This window comes from Acanthopagrus latus, chromosome 18 (assembly GCF_904848185.1).
Source record: "Acanthopagrus latus isolate v.2019 chromosome 18, fAcaLat1.1, whole genome shotgun sequence".
Classification (NCBI taxonomy): domain Eukaryota; kingdom Metazoa; phylum Chordata; class Actinopteri; order Spariformes; family Sparidae; genus Acanthopagrus; species Acanthopagrus latus.
In genome coordinates, this window is record NC_051056.1 from 31327966 (window position 1) to 31342205 (window position 14240).

The 14240-nt window shown below is 42.3% G+C and overlaps 1 long non-coding RNA gene across 1 annotated transcript; it reads left to right on the top strand.

Annotated features, from left to right (window-relative positions):
* Window positions 1–12343: 12343 nt before the first annotated feature.
* LOC119007940 lies at window positions 12344–13276 on the top strand. Its single transcript, XR_005071282.1, has 3 exons — window positions 12344–12454; window positions 12747–13015; window positions 13128–13276. It is a non-coding gene; the product is annotated as an uncharacterized LOC119007940 (long non-coding RNA).
* Window positions 13277–14240: the final 964 nt, after the last annotated feature.

The following is a 14240-nucleotide window of genomic DNA, read 5'->3' on the forward strand; positions in this document are numbered from 1 at the left end:
TCTGTTGGCACCAAGGCCTCGCTGGCTCCGATGAGCAGGAAACACCTTGAACTTGGGAATGATAAGGATGACCTGTCCCAATTCACTTGGGCCAGCCCATAATTGTGATGATTTATTTCTCCTGTCAAAGCCAAAGGGAATGCCCCCAGCCACACATCTGCATTCAGCCTCTCCGTTTTCACCCCTTTTTCCTCTCTGACACTTTCCGTCTGCAATCTGAGGGTGTGGCTTTGTAATTGCATTTGATATGCATTTCTCTGAGTGTGCATGCTTGTAAATGCTCCAGTGTGCCTGCATGTGAGCTTCTGGCCTCAACAACCTATCAACACGGCGTGTGTTGGTCTGTCAGATGCTGCATGCCCCCGGCGATGGCACCACACCAAGGACTCTCACAGACCACTGGAAGAGGATCAGTCTTGTGCTGGGGAAAAGTCTATTGTCTCTCGGTGACAGGCCCTGTGGACGGAGCCACGAGGGACGCCAACGGGAGCGCAGCTAAGCCCGGCTCTCGTAGCTCCACAATGAACCTGTCTGTCACACGTCGCCTCCCTCCGGCTGTCCTGCCACACACTACAGACAAGAACAACCCACCCCCTAATATTACTGACACTTCCTGTCTGCGGTTGAGGCCACAAATAGATAGAAGTTCTGCAGAAGGCTTTCAAGTAGCTTTACCCTCTGGCAGCCATGTTGGACATCCTTGCCCGCAGGTAACGATATCTGAGAAGCTGGCTATAGCTGATAGCTGGCTGATTGTCTTTGCAAATTTCCAATATAAACAAGTTTGTTTTTTATAGAAAGAGCTAATTGCATACTGGCATATTGATTTCCTGTGCTAAGGTGATAGAATGAATAGATTAGCTAACTATTGCTACCCCTGCTAAATGTCATATTAGCATGACAAGTCTAGACTAGAGTGTCGTGTTCTCTTTCCATCAGATGAGTTTGGAGGTGGAGTCAGTTAGTTTAGTTTAGTTTAGTTTAGTTTAGTTTAGTTTAGAGACGGCTGGTTAATCTGTTATTTTGAGGTGTTATTGATAAAGTTAAGCTGCTACATGTGGCGATCCATTTTGCCCAGTCATTGCATTTATGTCAAAACACGGCTGTTGTTCGAATCATCTGCACCTTATTAGGGTTGACAATTTGTTGCAAATAGCTAATGCTGCTAATGCTAACCAGCTAATGTCAACATTGCTAATGTGCTGGGTGCATACTGTAGAACTTCTAACATTTTTATTTTTCTTACAAACTGGCAACTACCAAGACTGTTGATGTTGACAAAACACAGATACTGTTATACTGTTGGCTCACAGAGCTTGTTAGAAGCTGGAACTAATCCTCAGAATTCCAACATGCACATAAACAAAACACACATTCTGTAAACTCTGAAGTCACAATCATGATATTGTTTGTAAAGAAAGGGCTTCATGCACCTCTCTACAAACTCTTGTACATGTATTAATTCTAAAAATGGATTTGTCTGCTTGAAAATGTTCTCAATCTGACCTTCATGATGGATGTTACAGGATGTACCTGTGCTGTGTCTGTGCTGGCTGCCTGAAGTTGTTTCATGATCACTGCCCATAACTCCTTTTTAAAACCACAGTATTGTCATCTTTACATTTCTGTAAATTAAGAATTAAACAAACAATTACATCATCTTCCTAAGTAGTCTGATGCAGATTTTGGACGGAGCCAGGTGTTTCTACCTGTTTCTCTCTAGGCCTAGATAAACAAATGGATTTCTGGCTGTTGTTCCACAGACATAACAGTCGTATCGACCTCCTCATATTGGGGAAAGGAAACAATTCTGCTCATGTCTCATTATGCATAACAATGTCATCTTAGAATATCTTCATTATCATCAGTGGATCCCATGAAATGGCGATGAAAAAGGCCAGAGGACCGCCTACTACTAACAAGTTATGTCTGAGGAGCCTCAGCCTGATATAACCTTCCATGCCTTAAATCTCTGTTATCATAAAAACAGATCAATAAAACATACTGCTGCATGCGGGCAGAGACATCAGTTCAAATGTGGTTTGCCAAAGCTGCAAATCAGCAAGTACAATACATTTTCAGCATGTTGCTCACATGCTAGCCTGCAAATACAAAAGTCGGAATTAGTTAACAGAGGAATATTTGTATGTTGTTCCCAACAGACAAGAAGGAACTTACAATGGACATGCTCATCAAAGATGAGGCTCTTTGATTTGTTTCTGACAGTTTGAAGATGACAGTAGAGCTCCAGGACACAGAAGCCTGAGCTCAGCAGCTCAATCTTTGTCAAACAAGAATTCAGTCTGATGATGGAGGTAAATGTCTGAATCACACTGTTTGTTTTAAATAATAATCCTGAAAGGAAATCCACAACCTTTTCACTTATTTGTTAGATATGGTGGTAGCTGTTAATGTCATAAAGGCATAGTTCAACCAAGCAGATGTGGTGGGAGGTGCCCTTTGGATAACCCAGTGTAGAGTATAGAGTTCAAGTCATATAATGTGACATTAAAATGAGGCGGTTTCTGAGTGGTCCAGTCACACCTTGACATTTGTAAACATGGACAAAAGAATACCTTGTTTTTTTCATTTCCATTATAATCCTTTAGAAATGATACAGAAAGAATCCAGGTTTTAGCGTCTCACTGAGACCATAAACTGGTGTGTATGATTTAGAAAGAGGAATGTTTCAGTCATGTGGTTTTGAATGAATGAATGAATCAAATGAATGTCAGTCTGTTGTAGTGAAGATATTTTCCACAATGTTCAGCCTGACACATCTGCATACTGTACATTAGATGGCTGATATAAACATCAGGGTTATGGGTATTTTTATTGAATATCTGTTATGTTGCACGTACTGTAACAACATAGAAGCTGTTGTATTACTGTTATTATAACAAAGTAATCCAGTGATAGTTAAGTGGGACTCTCTACTCTCTCATATGTCATCAGCAGTCAAACTTTTAGTCCAACTTGAACTGGTTCTGGAGATTTATTCTCTAAAGATCCAGCCAAATGTCTCAAGCGAGACTGAGCTTATGGCTATGGTCAACGTTTTGTCTTAGCTTTGCAGCACAGACAGAGTTACAGCCGCTATGGTTTAAGTTTTTTCCTCCCAGGGTGAATTCACTTGTCCTGGCCTTCAAAGCTCTTGACAGATTAACACAGCAACAGTGCTGTGTGATTCGGCCTGCCATGTAATTTATGTACCTTCTCTGGCTCACGGTTTCCACTCTGCACCTGTTCAGAGCCTACAATAAGCACTGTTTCCAGGCCAGGGCCGCTGTGGAGAGATGGTGACAGTGGAGGTGGGAACACAGGTCAGAGCTTAAAAAAGTGCACACCATTCTCTTATTTTATTCTCCTTTGGACTTGTACAAGAAAGGAAGAAATTCAAGGGGTTTTGGAGACTTTGCAGGGCACTTCCAGGCCAGCCAATAAATCAGTGTAGGCGAGATAGATTCATCGATAGGAGAGCAACATAAAAGGCGTCCATTGAAGTAATGTAAACAGTGTGTGCAGGTTCCCTCCTCTGCTGGCGAGAACGTTTGCAAGGTTCCACTTAGCAGCACCTTTCACAGAGACCTGGAATCGGAAGACACTCCAAGTGTTTCGCATTAAGGTTTCACCATCGCTGGAGCTCTGGATTTGGGAACCAGGGGTGAGAGGGGGGCGGTCGGGGGTTTACTGCAAGAGATACGGTCAGGACGCCGGTGGGTGCTGCGATTGGTAATGGCGAGTGATCATAAAGATGTCACAAGAAAACTTCAGGAGACACAAAGTCTCAATTTCAGCCAAGGTGCTGCCAGCCAGATGTGGAAGAATGGAGCAGCACGACCTGCCCGTCCTCCGTGCCAAATCTAAAACTAACAGGCAAAACCTCGGCTTCTTTTGAAGTGGGTGCCAAGACGTGTCAAGATCCTTAACGACCTGCAATTTATTACAACACCGTCCGGCTCGGAGCGAGAGGTCGAAGTTTGTCCGGTGAAACGTCTCTTCATCCCCTCTTTTTCTCAGTGCCTCCCGTTGCTCAGTTTTATTCCTCCCTCTCTCTTCTTCTTCTCCTGCACCTGTTTAACACCTTGACTTCATTTCTGACCTTTGTCAGTCTGCTGTTAAGTGTTCCACGTCACTGTTGCCTTCGTAGGGGTGCAGCTGGCTGAGCAAACAAGGGCTGCATGTGACTTGAGGCCCGATGGACCTCTTTTTTTTCTCTCCTCCTAATAAACAGCATCAGAATCACTCATAGTATAGAGTGAGAGCCAAAACGACGCTTGCAGTTAACAGTATAGTTAGCATGGTACAGGATGACTGCTGCTGTGGTGGAGGTGTCTCTTAATCTATTACAGAATAATGTGATGTTATGTCTATTAACATACAGTACGATTTACAACAGGGGCATACATTATTTAAAAATTGTATCCCTGCATCATTTAAAAGCCTGAAAAGGAGGCTTAACCCAGTTGGAAATGTGATAACATATGGGATTATTAGCTTACACATATCTGTTATCACACCATTTTATATTTTGAAGTGTTCCCTGCACTCCACGCCTCAAGTAGAAAAAAAAAATCCCCTCTCTGTTGATGTTAAGTGAAAGTACTGTTTGACCTGGGAGTGACTCAGGCCGAGACCAGATGGCCTGGTAAATTAATAAAAAAAGCAAAGCCATGTGAAACAAAGCATATGGAGGGGATTCCCCCGCCTCTCACTGAGACAAGTGCGTGACGCAGCATTTAACTGAAACAAAATGTGAGCAAATTTGTACCCGTAAACGTGAAATTATTTCTGCTCATTTTAATCCCCATGTCTCTCCAACACTGCCAAAAAAGTCTTGGAGGCTTTGCATAGTCGCGCGCAGAAGACGCAGACTGATGCGTACAGAGAGGGAGGTGGAAGAGGAGAAAAAGAAATCAAAGAAAATATCTGGCGAGGAGATTTACAGCTCTGGTGAAATGTTTCCACTGCTGCTCGAGCAGAAGCAGCAGCAGCAGCAGCAGCAAGTGTTTGAAACTGAAGGTCTGACAGCACAGGAAGGGTGGCAAGTCGAGGGAAGGCGGGACGCCTCAAAATGGCTTTACGACTCTTGTTATCAGCTCTAAATAAATCAATAAAAAGCCCACTGAAGGGAGGCTCACATATTTCATTCTCCAGCTGTTACTGATAATGCCAGCCCATTTGGCCCACCTGGAGCTTCATATTTTAAAGTCACGATGCTTCGGTTTGTATAGATATGCAGCTTGATGTGCTGCAGATGTGGGGTTTTGATGTTTGAGGAGAATAAAGCGCACTGATAACTCCACAGCCCCCTGTGGTAATGGCAGGTTACTTGGACTGTTGCTTCATCATAATTAAATCTAATAATCTAATCAGATTAAGCAACACTGTTGAATATGTTTCCAGTTAGCCCAGTTTACAGGATTTAATGTTAGCAGTTAAGATTTCCGTAAACCAGAGACACGTCCAAGTCTGTTCTTGTCATAAACTGTGTACCGTATTGCATTTGTACAAAACGTGTCATTTCACATTCATACTACATGTTTATGAGCTGCCTTTGACACCTGGAGGTGGCAAGAAGGTGGCAGACAGGTGACGTAGCTTTAAGCATGACATCACCAACACAACCAGATATTTTTCATGGAGAGTGGATATCACTCAGCCCGATCTGTGCCCATCAAAACTGGATCATTGTCATGGAACGTCACTTCATTTCCAGCTGTGTGGGTGGTGACAGAACCAGGTGTTTCTAAGGATACCTGGAGATATCCAGGCTTGTTTGTGGTGACAAAAAACACAGATTTTTTTCATGGAAGTCGGCGCCTTTCCAGCTGTGTTTGTGGCGATCCAAAACAAGTATCTTCAGACAAACCATGACGTTTTCTGATCCATGGCCAGGTGGTTTTTGTGCCCACACCTAACCAGAGCAGAGGCGCAGCGCTGAGATGAGAGATACATACAAAATTGAAACTAAAGCAACGTAAAAGCTTGCGGTTGTGCAGAAACATACTTAGCTAACATTTATTCTGAGAGAAAAGTGATGACATGTGCTTTATATTCCACCCTGACTTTAGCACGTTATTGGTCAGAACAACAGGTGAATGTGCTCAAAGTTAGGCTCAGTGTTTCAACTTGTTGTCTGTTACACGTGTGTTGAAAGGATTTCATGGTGTAAAAACGGTCTGTTGACTCCACGTGTTGCACAGAGCCGACAATGTGTCAGTCGCTCCCAGATCTTTTTATCTCTTCCTGGTTTAATGAGCAGAAATGTTTGGACAGGCTGAACTTTTTTGAAATCATCCGCTCATCTATTCAAAAGAAGGAAGTGTTTATTGTGGAATTTCACAACAAGAGAGATAGACAAGGACAGCCTCCGCCAGGGTCGTGTGATACAACACCAACACACGTGTAGAAAAACCAGCTTCACTTTTCTTGCATTGCCACATTTGATACTGAGCAGCAGGTGAGATGAATGTAATCACGTGTTTGTGTGTTTCTCCAGTCTTGTAAATGTGGATGCATGCTGTGTGTATGTCTTTGTGTGTGCTCGCCTCTTACATCTGTCTCCACTTTGCACTCTGGATGTTTGGCTGCCTTCACCAGAAGCCACTGAAGCATTTCACCAGTTCTCATATTTTCTCTGCTAATTAATTGCAAGATCCAATCTTTGTGTTCATTAAGAAAAATAAAACATAATTGCACAAATTGGTGACCAGGAAAATAACAAATGAGCTGAATGTGTGTTTGGCGCATGTTTCTGATGTGTGAGTACATTGAATGTGTGTCTGAATGTGTGAATGAGAAGGGGAAGCACCGGCTCAGTATACTGGGCATTACAGCATGTAGTTGTGTTAGGACACATTGAGGAGATACGAGAAACAAGATAACTGGAATATAGGAGTTGGGGGAAGCTGCCATGCTTCTCTCTCATGCCTCCCACACCCATGCCTGGCACAGCAGGGGGCTCCTGGATGGCAGTGTCGCCCATATGGCCAATCACTCAAGCAGGGCCGAGGTGTTTTTCAAAGGGACCCGGCAGCAACATGAAGCGGGACTGTCTCCACAGGGGTCAGCGGCCGTCTGGGCAGGAGAGGCCAAACTCCTGCTGGCCTTTGAAAGACAGACATATCAACTCTTGAGTCGTAACTCCCCCCACCTCCCCCCACCTCCCCCCGCCTCCCACACACCACTATCAGCCGTTTCCATGTATAGCACTCGGGGCAGCCGCGGTGCTAACGGGCCAGAGACCATGACCTTGAGAGCTGCACAAACAAACGAGGAGGGAGCTTGACACGACACGTAGCCGACTAACCAGCCTCTTATTTACGACTTTGTTTTTACTTTTTGACTTTTTTAGACCTCCAGTTGGAATTTGAAGCAAATACTCTATCAAACTGTATTTTCAAAATAGTCCGACACAGAAGAAGAAGCTTGGCTCCTGCAGCCGAGATCTATTTTCTTAACATCTCAAAATAGCACTGTAGTACACACAAGTATTTGCTAACTGCACCTGCTTATTATAATACAGCTACTTTTTGCTAATAGCTGCCCTGAACAACTTACGCGGCTGCTGTGACCACATGCTGTCCGAGCTTTCTAATGTTTGATGTTGGCCCCATTTAGAGCATGAACACTGACCTTTCAATCAACACCTGAATCAGCAAAGTCTCTGATGTTGTTCAGAGCTGATCATCAGATCATCAGCTTCACAGCGTGCTGCACGGCTGCTGTACTGGATTTTTATGAAACTTTGAAGGTGCTCTCAATAAGCTGGTATGTGGCTGTGAGTAACAGCTCCACTGTGTTTCTGTGGCTGCACTATGACTGAGAGGAGTGTTGATGTTAAAGTGCAGGTCAGATATTGAAATTGGACACATGGTTGGCTCAACATAGTATGCAGAAGTGCTTTTGTGCCAGTAAGTGTTGAGCTTTTTAAATGAGTGATTTCATAAAAGGTTATGAAATCACTGTTGTTGGGAAAGTGTAATTTCTTTGTTGTTCAGAGTTCTTTTGAGTTTAGCATTTTTACAGTTATTTCACAGCAAGATGAGAACTTTAACATGAACATATTGAATTGTAATGAAATTTAAGAAAGAAACAAATAATACCATTCTTACAGTAACAAAAAGTGAAACCAATCAAAGAAGTGTAATAATGAAATGAGAGTAGTATGACATCATATTTTCAGCTTGGTGCATATCTGAAGTATTTCTTGGGCTTGGGGAGGTCAGAGGATGAACCCTGTTGAGAATGCAAAGGGAGTGACTATAGATTCAATTTCTCAGCGTCAAGTCGGTGTTTACGAGTCTGTGACATTATCCACAGCGACAAAGTCTCACATCTGCACACATTCAGCTGTTAGAGTCATTCACAGAGGCTGCAGACGTGAGCCGGTGTCGACCTCCAGTTATCAGACAACTGAAGCAACAAAACCTCAACAGAACAGCCAAATAACTGTAAATAACTTTAGTCACGTATTTAAAGAAAAGAAAAAACACAGTAAGAAATAAGTGAAAGGCCTTTGGAAATAAAACATCGGGAAAAATTAATGAGAAGGATTTGTAAACTTCAGGTTTTCTCCCGCTTGTGAGACGTGATGGATTGATGGATCAGGATTTAGCAGACCTTTCCTCCTCCTCCTCCTCCTCCTAGAATTCACTTCTCCTGACAGAAATCTAACAGTTTCCCAAGGCGAAAAACATAAACCCCGGGTTTTACAAGGATAACACGGTTCATGGCAAATATGTCCTTTACTCAGATGTCTGGCTCTGTACCACACATGAAATAAAAACCTGGTGCGACTTGACTCAGTGCCAAAGCTGGCTGAACCTTTTTAGCTTTACACCGTCCTGTTTCACAAATAACATGCACTAGAGAAGAAAATTAAAACTTCAATCATTGTTTGAGTTTAAACTTCCATAAGACACTTAACTCATTCAACCAGTCTGCTCTGCTTTGACAAGTACAGACACAGAGGCAGACACTAACACAGACCGCAACCCGTCAGTTTTTGGGCCATTAGAGTTGTGAGTTAGATCCATGCCAGCAAAAATCTGGTTGTCAAATCAGTTGCAAATTTAACACAAAATACTTGTAAATCTTGCACACAGGGATCAGCACAGAAGCACCATGTTGTACATTAACACAAAGTAGTTTGATGTAATAAGTACAATTAAAAGCAGATTATCAATATATTTTCATCTATTTATTGGATCTGATATTCCACATTTTTTAGATTATTAGAATAAGTGTTTTTCGCTTTTTTTATCGAATTGCTGATAAAATAAGTGAGTTTAAAAATGTGCTTCACTGATGCTGATGCAGCGTGTCATCTGCAAAGTTACTGCTAACTTCACTTATCAGATAAACTGGAGTAGACAGGTATTACATTTGTCCTCAGAGTATAGCCGAGAATGGAAATACTCGAGTAAAGTACAAATACATAGAAATTGCTCTGTACAGTACTAAAGTAAATGTACTTGAGTCGATTTTGCCTCCTCAGATTCTTACTGCTGCTGGAAACAAACATCAGAAATGTAAAATCAAAGACACAAACAGTATTTTCTCTTGTTTTGGCCTTCAGGCTGAAGCATTCAATTTGTACTTGGCAATGAATTTGCTGTTTGGTTACATAATCCCATTTTTGTGGCACTGGCTGCAGTTGTTGATTCATATTTAATAGAAAACCTCTGTGGTACAACACGGCGCAGATGGTTCCTCGCACCATCATCCTCATGAATCTGGGTCTGAATCACTGCTAGCTGCAGGGTGCTGCTCTGTGCTGCGGCTGACCCTGAGCTCTGACTTCACTCTGGAGATCGTTCAGCGAGAGGAGAATTTTCCCATCGGGTTCAATAAAGCCTCACATGAATGTTATGTATTGTGGAAGATCTAACAAACAGGAGAAGCACAGCCAGAAGCAGACTGCTCCACTGCTGTACTCGTCTGCAGACTGCTGTTGTCAGCATTCCTCTCCTGCTCTCCTCCTTCAGCTGCCCAGTCGCTCAGCCAGCCCTCCTTTTGGGGTGATCATGAATCATGGAAATTGATTATGCTGTCACATCTCAAATCCCCCTGCCCAGGGCTTGACCGCAGAGTGTGTGACTGCAGGTCGGTCAAGCCTGCTTAAGGGATGCACTGCTGGCTGCCCTGGAGAAGGGCCAGTCAGCCGGACTGCCCCTGCAGGGTCACGCAGCCTCTTACCGTAGCCAATGGAAGGGAATCACTCACGTCGGCAGGGAGGAATGAAGATGTCCTGCTTAAAATACCAGAGTCCAGCCATCACCGCCTGTCCTGCTCCTCTCTGTTTTCTACCCTTCCAACACCTCGTCACCACTCTCCTTGTGTCATCTGTCTTTATCAGTGTGCCATGCTAATGACTTCATCTGACTACAGACCATTCCTTGACAAATTCTAGGAGAAGACTTGAGTAACATCATGAGGTGCCAGAGGGCATCTTGGGGTTTTGAATATTTTTACCTCATCACATTGAAGAGACCTGGAAAAGTGATTCAGGGAAAGAAAATGTGGTCAATAATCCCTCAAAATGAAACAGAAACAATCAATCAATTGCTCAGCATAGAACATAAAGGTCCATATATATATATATATATATATATATATATATATATATATATATATATATATATATATATATATGTATATATGTATATATATATATATATACATATATATATATATATAGATAGATAGATAGATAGATAGATAGATAGATAGATAGATAGATAGATAGATATAGATATATAGATATAGATATATACATACACATATATAGTATTGATAATTATGTTGAAATTAGGATAATTATGCTTGCATTTGTGTATCATCACCTGAGAAGTGTTGCTGGTGTCGCACAGTTGTCAAATGTCGAACACATGATGATATCAACAGCCGAGACATCAGGTGAGGAATGTGCCAGATACAGTAACAGTATATTTAATATTCCAGTATTGTGTCATCTATAAGATGTTACCATGACAAATGAAATATGTGTCTGTGAAGTTTGGTTTTGCCTCCATTGGTGAGATATTGAGAGAAGTATTTAATCATGTGCAGCCTTTTTTTCTCTCACTGCACACGCACATCATCCCAGCACTCCCAGCACTCCCAGCACTCCCAGCACTCCCAGCACTCCCAGCACTCCCAGCACTCTGCCAGTGACTTCTACCAGAAAAAAACAAACAAACAACCAAGCAAACAAGCAAAAAAACATGGACACAAAATTCAAATGCTGCATGCAGTCCACACAGTACTGCACTTAGGCTTGACAGCAGTTAATACGAGTCCAACATGTTGGGCCAGTTTAGTTAAAAAAAAAAAACAATACATAAAAAAAAAAAAAATAATAAATCTGCAGCCGAGGCCAGCAAGACCACAGACAACGACAGCCAAAAAACCCAAAGATGTTTTCATGTTTGACAAGACACATTGTCAGAAACATGTTCCTGTAGTCCAGTGCGCTCCTCTCTCAGGCGTGCATTGCCTTTTCTAGACTTTTAATGCTGGTTGCAAAGTCGTTCTGCTCGTCAGTGGCACAGTTGGCCCAGCTTCATGGCTCCACAACACACAGTGCCTCAATATTAATGGGTGGACAGAACAGACAAAATGCTTGGTGTGTGTTCAGTTTAATGGCTGTCTCAGTGTACTGTATTTATGGGTATTAACAATATGTGTTCTCTTTTTGTAAAATTTGCAGCCAAATTGGCTGTCACAGTCTGAGTGTAAAATGTGGCATAACTAGATCTCTCTCCCTTAGAATGAGCATTTAATATCAACAAAGTGAGCAAGTCCTTTCATGGAATCCGCCAGTTTGCACTGCCATGCTTACAGAACAGTCAACAGAAGCCTAGAATGGACAAACCAAATATCTAGATCTTTTCTTCTAACAAGCTACAATCTCATCACTAGATTCCACTTGTCTAACAACCTGGACCTTTGAATTTGCAGATTCTATAAACGGTCCTGTCCTGTCCACAAAGGGTTTGCAGAAAAACAAGCATGTAATTCATAAATGCTGTGATAAAAACAATCAGAGACGTTGTTCAGAGGCCTCCATTCCCCCTGAGCCTGTTTTCTCTGTGCAAACACTAAAACTACACAGGATATTCAGTCATCAACAGACAGAGCCAACAGTGCTTTTCAAGAGGATTTAAAAAGTAAAAATAAATTAACTTCCAAGTGTTTGCACTTTATCATATCAACATTATTTTTCTTCTGGCGCACCTTTGCCTGTAAGTCAGAGTTTCCAGCAGACTCCCCTTAATGATTTCTGCAGATTGTTGTTCTTTTTTATTGTGAAGATAAATCTGCTGTAACAAGCTGAAAACACCCATAAATCTGGCCCAGGCTCAGGTTGCAAGGAGACTTTAAGGGTCAGTGTTGCTATGGCAACGCATCAATCCTTCTCGGGGCCGAGGCGAGCACTATAAAAGAGGTGAGTGTCTGTGACAGTGTTACTGTTGTTATTGTGGGCTCGCCATTAAAGCCTTTCTAAACGACACAGACTGAAGGGCCACTTAACCTCTCTCAAGCATGTCCACACTTCAGGCCTTCTCTCCATTACTGTCGAATCAGCAAATTTCCAACTCTGCTTGTTACTGTACTAAAGTTTTCCCACACAGACATTTATTAAAGGTTTATTTATGCAGGACAGAATTTGCAGAGCATGTACATCATTTTTAAAGAATGCCCTGCTAAACTTTCATACTTTAACATTACTCTGGGAGCTGCCCTGTGCTCTCCAGTTCTTCCTGGATAGGAGCTAAGCACCTTGCTCAAGGGCCTCTGAACAGAAGCTCACGAGGAAAGGGAGTTCACTTCCACCTGCCAACATCGTCTCAGATGGAGTCTCTAACATGGAACCCTTCAACAAGAAGCCTTCATCCCTACATTTTATATATATACAAGCTGCCAGTTAAGCCAGAATCTGGGTGCACCCCACCTACAAATATGTTTTTAGTCCAACCTTGTCCAGAAGAACCTGCACCTTTATAAGGTGAGATCAGTTTCAGTAAAATGTGCAGTCTGCATGCAGACAGAATTCCTCACAGGTACAAGAGAAATTAATAACATTCAAACCAGATTTGATGCCTCAGTTTTTTCTCTAGAAAGGAAACGAGAGAGCGGCACTTCTTTTTCCCTTCTTTGCAGCCTGTGAGAAGATAGATCCACCAGCACTTGTACAAACCGTTCGTCAAAATGTCGAGGATATGGTGCTGCCATCTGCTCATTTGGAGGGAGAGCAGCCAGCCACCAGGGGGAATCGAGATGTCTGGTTTTACTTTTGTACAGTTGTCATATGTTGTGTTGTGCCCATCTTTAAACAGAACTCGGTCATCGTTATTCTGTTAGGCTGCTTGGTGTCTGTTGTCACAGAATACTTTGAATCAGCAGCACAACCCAAAGCTAGGATAACTGTTGGCAAAGTATGTTGTTCTGCAAATGAACACAGACATGTTGAACTTTCTTTCTTCATATTGTAACTTTACTTTGAGTTCTATTATCTTCTATTATCACAATGCTGGGCTTATGCTCTGGTCAGGTTTTGGTACCCAAACCAGTGGTTATGAAAATATCGCGGCTTGGTTCAAAATACCTGTTTTCTTTGCCTCAAACACGCCTGAGTTCCCATTAAAATATGAGTGTTTTGTTGCCACAAACAAAATTTGAAATTATCCTGAGCTCTCCTTAAAAATCTCCAATAGTATCGCACCTTCGAAGTCAAGCCAGTGACTGCGGCTGAACCTCAAACCGCAATCGCTGGCTTGGCATCACATCACAGATCAAGTCAGCTAATAAACATGTACTGTGATTGTGATGTGGCAGGTTTTGTAGACATGTCAATATGGATTATAGCCCATGACACAAAGTTGAACAGATCTGTAGTTTGCAGGAACAATAACTGCAAACATTTTATCCTGGTGACTGGGTTCGTCACAACATCATTTCCTAGCAGTGGCGGTAAACACGTGAAGCATTTCACAGTTAAAAAAAACAAATTGCTTGAAGACTTGTTGAACCAAATCCAGCTTTTTTTTCATAATCATCCAACACCAACATGGTGTTTGTCCTGTGGTTTGGGTAATTTACATTGCTTTTTAAATTAAACTTAATATGGCAGTCCAGATGAAAGACTGACCAAAGATGTATCAGCAGATCAAAGACAAACCGTCCGTCATCACTCGTTCTGCTGCTCGTCGTTTCTCCAGCTTCCAGCTGCA